Here is a 7839-nt window from a genome sequence, read left to right on the forward strand (position 1 = left end):
GAGCGCTTGGGAGATAATGAGTCATTGCAACACCATCTTCTGCACTTGGAATGCTTGGATGAGATTCTGCAGATGGCCCTACAGTGCATGGAAACCACTCAAGCACGACGCAAGGCCTATCATGATAGTTACATTAAGCACAAGGAGTTCAAAGAAGGTGATCTTAGTCTAGCCTACAATTCGAGATTCGGCAAGTTTACTAGCAAGCTTCAACAACGGTGGATGGGCCCGTACAAGCTACTTGCTGTCAATCATAACGGCTCTGTTCAGGTACAAACCGTTGATGCCTCTTATGATTATTTCCACATCAATGGCTATCGCCTAAAAAAGTACTTCCCTCCCTTGGGATCTTGACAATCACAATCGACCTACCCTTTCCCTTTTGAGATCTTGACATTGTTCTCTTCTCGTCTGATCCAACAATGGTGGTGAGGTTGGTCCTGACATATGGTATTTCTACCATTCTCTTTCTTAATGAAGAAAAAAAGGGAGGGGGGGAAAAGAAAAAAAAAAGAAAAACAAAAATTAAAAAATAAACAAATTGTTATGGGAAAAAAGGAAGAAATTCCCTGTCATAGCAGGCCTCGTTCCAAGAAAAGGTGGAAACACCCTTGGGCGAGAAGCTGGCTGTGGAAAAGGTGGTAACACCCCGCAATTCAGGATAGCTGACTCACCAACAGAACCTCTTCAGCAAGTAATTTAAAGCCACCTCCCTTGGTGCGCTGTCTCTACAAAATCAGTCCATCTGCCTTTCTTAACAGACGACTCCTTTTACAAATCCTTAAAGTATGAGACTTGTAGGCTGCCTCCCTGGGTATGCCTCCTCCTCAAGATCACAACAACAACAACAACTGACATGATCTTCATCACCAACCCCCATGTGAGCTTTCATCCTAACAGGATGGGGACGTATGGGTTGCCCTGTGTATCTATCAAAGCATGAGACAGAGGGTGGGGGGAGTGACCAATCTTTCCCTTCAAATCAAATGAGAGGTGAAGATGTGTGAACGGAGTATTGCATGCACGGGATGGGCCTCTCAATACACAATGCACGATTTGTTTATGTGCACTACATCATAAGGCTCCCTGGCCTTTCTTCTTGCACTGTATGCTGGCACAAGGCGGGATGCACAGTTGCACCATCAAAAGTGCACAAGGCATACAACCTCTACACAAGAGATAGTGAGGATTACATCAATGGGTTTCAGGAAAGGGTTGCCCTCTGTATCTTTCAATGGAGTGCGAGACAGAGGGTGGGCTGAGTGTGACTGGTGTTTCTTCAATCCATTATTGAGAGGTGAGGATTGAGGGACGTTACGACCATTGGAGTCAGGTACGTTTTTGCTTCCCTATACACCCACGGGATGGGTTTCTACCATAAGCACAGGACACGTCATTCTGTTATGAACACTTCACTACAGCACCTATGCCAGACGGGTTGGATGCACTACAGCACCATCAATTGTGCACCCTGGCATACTCCCTTTGCACCATCCCCTTGTCGATTCCTAAACCGGGTATGAGCTCTGGGTTTTCATCATTATTTCCTCGAGTGATGTTTAGTAATGGGGCAAGTGACTGCACTTTCAATCCATTGGAGTGTTCGTAAGTTGAGTGCAATATCTCTCACCATTGACGAATTTCCTATGATTCCTTCAACCAGCTACCTCCCTGGGTGCTGCCGCGTGGTCCTGCCACAAAGGACATTGGACGAGTGCTGTGAAGATACCTTGTTACCTCCTACAGCCGACAATGATACAAGACACAACCTCAAGAGTCGACATTCCTCCTCAGCAATATGGGCCAAGTTTTTCTAACCCTACACCTTTTGTTTCTCAGTGACGGTCATGTCTTAAGTGTGGGGACGTTCGTGGTTTGGTCTAATGTGTGGTATTAGGTCCTTGTTATCCGATTTGCCCTTCCTGCTAAGGTCTTAAGTGTGGGGACACATCCCTACACGTCGATGATGCATACCCCCATGCATATACCCTGTTCTGATCATGCATCTCTTCCATGATTTCATTCTACCCTGATGAGGTCCCTTCTCCACCCTTCCATTCTATTTCACCCTGTCCTCGGGGTTGTTTCTTGACCATTTGTCCTTATTTTTGGTTTTGCGCTTCTTTCATACGAGCGGACCCTACATCCACCGAACACTCAATCCAACCTTACAGCCCTGTTCGTCCCTTCGACCTGCCTTCTTTTATACGAACGGACCCTACATCCACCGAACACTCAATCCAACCTTACAAACCTGTTCGTCCGTTTGAACTACCTATTTTTTCTTTTTACCAACCCATGTTCTGACAGACGGTTCTAAAGTTATTAATTTTTGAAGCAATTCCCGTAAATGGGATGATTTTCCATGTGAATGCATCTTTATTACTACCGAACTCTGATCTAATGTGTCCACCCTGTCCTATCCCTTTCCCCTGACATTTTTTCTTTTTACTCCGTATCATTCTGATGCACGGTTGATCCGTTATTAATTTTTGCCGATTTTCGGGCCTTTTTCGTGCCTATTTTTCACATTTTTCCATGTGAACCTACCCAATTTTCATCAGAATTCCAATTTGATTTGACAGTCGCGTCTTGCCAGCCTTTCCCCCACTTTTTCATTTTTCCTCCCCCTCTTCCAATAGTCATATTTTTAGTTATTATTTTTTTCGAGTGTTTTCGGATGCGTTTTTCATGTTTTTTCCATGTGAACCCCTCCTAATTCCTTTCAAACTGAGTTTTGATATACCAACCCTATGAATCCCTTTCTTCGAGACATTTTTCCTTTTTATTGCATGTTATTCCAACGCACGGTTCTTACCGTATTAATTTTCGAGTCCATTTACAAGCCCATTTTTTGGGTTTTTCCCATGTGAACACGTCATATCTCAATCAAAACTGTGTTTTATTGTGATAGAGTTGTTGGCGACCTTAGTTTGCACAATTTTTCTTCTTCTTGCACTTCGTTCCGATGCGCGGATTTTTCGATATTAATACCTGAATTTTTTTTTGTTTTTTTTCTTACATTTTTCCCATGTGAACACCCTGATTTTGCCTCGGAACCCGTGTTGCATGTTTCCATCCTTTTTTCCTCATTAATCGGCACATTTTTCCTTTTTAGAGATTTTTGAATCGATGAACGGTTTGAATTTTATTAAATTTTATTCATTTTAACAGTGTGACTATGTTTCTCGTGTCGCACGTGAACGCGCCTGTTTTTGGTTTTACACGCCTCGGGACGCCTCGTGGCGTCTGTGGCTTGCACATCACCGTCCTTGCTCATTTGACCCCATCACTGCAAATTTTTTTACCCCTGCCCGCGCATACGCACGAGCTAGGGGTGTGTTTCTTACCCCTCTGTTTTCTATTTTTTTATTTTCTTTTTCTAATTTTCCTTAAAAAATAAAAACCAAAAGTAAAAACAACCACATTAATATATATATATATAAATATAATAATTAAAAACAAAAACAAAAACCAAGCAAGAATAGAAAAAAGAAAAAAGAAAAAAAAACCCACAAGAAAGAACCCACGAAAAAAAAAACCAACACCACTAAAACAAGAAAAAAAAAGAACAAAAACACCAAGAAAGAACAAAAAAAAAAACCAAAAAAAAGAAAATTAAAAAAACAAAAAGAGAGAAAATAAACTCGAACATATATATATATATATATATATATATATATACACACACACCTGTTGACCGTTCGTGCGCGTCTCCTCTTCCTCCCCTTCTTTCCCCTCCCTGCTCCTTCTTCCTCCTCCCTCCTTCTTCCTTCTCCTCCTTCTCCCCTTTCTTTTTCTTCTTCTCCTCCTGCTCCTTCTTCTCTCCCCCTCCTCGGCCCTCCATTGCAGCGCCGCTCGTTCCACCCGTCGTCCCCTCCGTCGTCGTCTCCTGCCCTAGCTCCCCATCAGCTGTCTGCTGTCCCCTCCGTCACTGTGTGCCACCCCGGCCCTCCGTTGCAGCGCCGCTCGTTCCGCCCATCGTCCCCTCCGTCGTCGTCTCTTGCCTTGGCTCCCGGTCGGCCGCCACCGTCCACTCCCACGCTCCGTCGTGGCACCCTTCGTCCCCTCCTCTCAGCCGCCACCAACCGTAACCTCCTCCCTGCTCCTCCACCTACTCCTCCCCCTTCTCCCTGCTCCTCCACCTCCACCTCCCCCTCCTCCTCCTCCTCCTCCTCCTCCTCCTCCTCCTCCTCCTCCTCCTCCTCCCCCTCCTCCACCTCATTCCTCCCCCTCCTCCACTTCCTCCTCCTCCTCCTCCCAACAAGGTTAGACCTTAATCTCACATTAATCTAACCTTAAGTTAACCTTAGCCACTAATTAACTACAGTTAGTTAACCCCACTAATCAACTACAGTTAGTTAACCCCAGTTAGTTGACCCTCCCCTTAAACTAACCCTAGTTAGTTAACCCCCCACCAACTGATTCTAGTTAGTCTAAACCCCTAACCTAGTTACCCTAGTTAGACTGACCTAACTAGACTAGACTAACTAGCCCTAACCTAACCAAACCTGACTTACCCAACCTAAACTGACCTACTTAGACTAACCAAACTTAATTGACATCATTTAACCAGCTAGACCAACCTAACTCACTTAATTGATTTATTCAACTAAATTAACTTAATCGACTTTATCAGACTAAGCTAACCTAATTCACCTAATCTACTCAGTTAGCCCCCGTTCCTGCCCTTTCTCTTCCGTTCTTTTTTCCACTGAGTACAGGTGTGCTAGCGGGTGTTCACGCGTGAGGACGCGCTTCCGACTTGTCTATGCAGTGGAGTATTGCAGACCTGCCGTTCACACGCAGTCATTCTTCGTTGTTCACATGCAGCTCGAGTACCAGCTTGTATTTTCCAACCGACAAATATATAAAAATACATAAAAATAAACAGAAAAAACATAAAAATTTCCAAAAACTCATTTAGAATAAAAAAAAATTGCTTTTTTTTTCAATTTTACCAATATTTCTAAAATTATTTGAAATATTTCTAAGGTGGAAATTAAAACAAATAAATGGCAAAAAATTTAAAATCTAAAAATTCATTCAAATTTACATGAAAAATGAGTAAAATTTATTAAAAAGTAGTAAATATTCAAAAATAAATTCAAAAATTTTCCAAAAATTTCCACAAACTTTCATTGCACTTTTTTCACTAATTTCTCAATTAAAAATATTTCCATAAAAGGCAAAAATATTCTTTGAAGTAAAAAACCCTAATTTTAATACTATACTTTATAAAAATTCATTTTAAATCCTAAAAATCAGCTGAAAATCATGGATGAATTAACATACATTGTGGATACTTGCAAATTCCCTTTTCCTTGGTGTTCCTCTTGGGGCTCCAACTATGTTCATTGTCTTTGAGTTATCCTAACCCTAACTGTGTTCTTTTATCAACCTATGCTTTGTCGTACAGTTTCTGTTTATGTTTCTGTGTTAGGATATTTATTTACATGGTGTTAGAGCCTGGTACCCTCTGAGAAAACTAGGCCTTTGATCTGAAAGCTCTACACAAGAAGCAAGAACAACAGTAGGTTCAAATGACTTCAAACACAACAACACTGATTTAGTCTCTGGAACCAACTATGCCAAGAATTGAGCGAGATTGGGCTTATCAGCTTGCTCTACAAAGTTCTAACATGGTGGAAGACACTTCTGATTACATGGAAGAAAAGCTAGGCAAGCTGTCCTATGAAGAATACAAACTGATCATAGCTTATAGACGAAAGAAGATCGAGGAGCTCGATCAAAGGATTGCCCTTCAAGAAAAGCTTCTAAATGAAGGTATGCATGAATTTCTCTCTTCAGATGTTGCACTTAAATCTGATGATGTTCAAGCCATCGATACCTCCATCATGGATGTGCCCTCCTCTTGGAGAACAAGACTTGGAGTATGTTCCTTTCTTTCATCCTCTTTCGTCCACTCCGATGCAAGGTACTTTAGATTTGTCTTTTGTTCGTTCTTCTTTTACCTCTTCTGCTTTGCAATATTCTGGTAGAGATCATGTGGAAGAAAGAGTCTAGTCTGTTGACTATGGAGAAGATCCTCTTGAGGACCAATTCTTGTATGTTAACACACGTCGTGGGGATTATAAGAAAAAGTTAGGTACCTCTTCTTCTAACCTTCATTCTTTTTAGTCTACTTCACAAAATCAGAATGAATTTGGTGTTCCTTTTTCTTCATTGCATGGTGCATCATCATCTTCACACTTTCATTTCTAATCATTAAATGTTAAAAATGAAACAAAATGCATATGCACCTCACACACCACATTTTCAAAACCTACCCATCCCATCGCATTGTTCCACTTCTTCTCCACTATAATTCACACCATTTACATTTTACATTCAGACACCTCATGTCGCACTGCACATCACACCGAGGGGTTATGGAAACATGGGCACATCCTTTAGGACCTCATCCTTCTCTCAACCGGGTGGTGTTCCACCTACTTCACACACATCTTCGGGATCATTGCAATCCCCCCAAGTCTCTCATGAGTGTGGATCTGTTGACTCCATAGTTTGCCTCCATGGGTTTACCTAGTGAACCTTCTGGTCATACCGTTGTGCCCTAGCCTCACTCTGGACAAGGCTTCCGTATCCCAATGCCTCCACCTACATTGGCACCTTATGGAAACATTCATGTTCCAATGCCTCCACCTCAATCAGCACTCATTTGACACTCATAGCCTACTTTTGCCTACCCACCTATACCCCTCCTTCTACTTATCAGACATATCCACCTCCACCATCTTATCCCCCACATCCATCTTACCCCACCTACCCGAAACCTCATGGTTCTAGCTCATCTTCTGCCAAGCATGCATTTAATGACAAGACTCGTTTTAATGGGTCAAACTTTACCACTTGGTCAAACTTGATGAGACATGTCCTTGACTCCTAGAACCTATGGGATCTTGTGCAGGGGTTGGGACCAGAACACAATCCCGAACTTGTTTTATACGAGGTTGTCCACTCATGGAAGGCTAGGAATGCCTCCGCTATTGTCAAGCTGATGTAGGGCTTATTCCTTGAGTATCATTCTCAACCTCATCATTTTGACTTAGTGTTTGAGTGATGGACACACTTGATTGTATTGGAAGAGAGGGAGAGAGACAAAGTGGAGCAAAAAATGAGCCGCAGCTCATTGTTGTTGTTCTTCCATTATTCTTCCATCATACTCGTTGAAAAGAGACTTACACACATAGGTATGACTAACCAAGACTAACTGTGGTTGAGTCACTGACTATACCGACTTATTGAATGTGACACACGTGTACATCTGTATCAAGCTAATATCGGTCACACACATAAAGATAGACTAACTGAAGAGTAACAGGAGCTTGATTATCTAACACTCCCCCTCAAGCTCAAACCATCTAATAAACTCCAAGTAGCTGTCTGAAGTATATAAACTTTTTTTTACCAAGAGACTTGGTAAATATATTTGCTACCTAGTCTTCAGTCTTCACATGATTCAAGTTAATCTGCCATGTAAGAACCATTTCTCTTATGAAATGGTAGTGAACCTTAATATGTTTGGAGCTAGCATGGTAGACAGGATTGCTAGCCAATATAACACTGTTGAGGTTATCACAATGCAATCTCACTCTGCTTTCCAACTGTATTCCCAAGTCTTTTAGCAGTTTCATCAACCAAACTGCTTCGCAAGCCACTAAGGCAGCTCCTCTGTACTCAGCTTATGTGCTGGGCAATGCAACAATAGGTTGTTTCTTACTCTGCCAACTGATCATACTGTTGCCCAATCCAAATACATAGCCACTGGTTGACCTCCTGTCATAGGCACAAACAGCCCAATCAGCATCAGTAAAC

This window comes from Lygodium microphyllum, chromosome 12 (assembly GCF_053477565.2).
Source record: "Lygodium microphyllum isolate KBCC chromosome 12, Lygodium_microphyllum_v1.1.10, whole genome shotgun sequence".
In the NCBI taxonomy this organism is placed as follows: domain Eukaryota; kingdom Viridiplantae; phylum Streptophyta; class Polypodiopsida; order Schizaeales; family Lygodiaceae; genus Lygodium; species Lygodium microphyllum.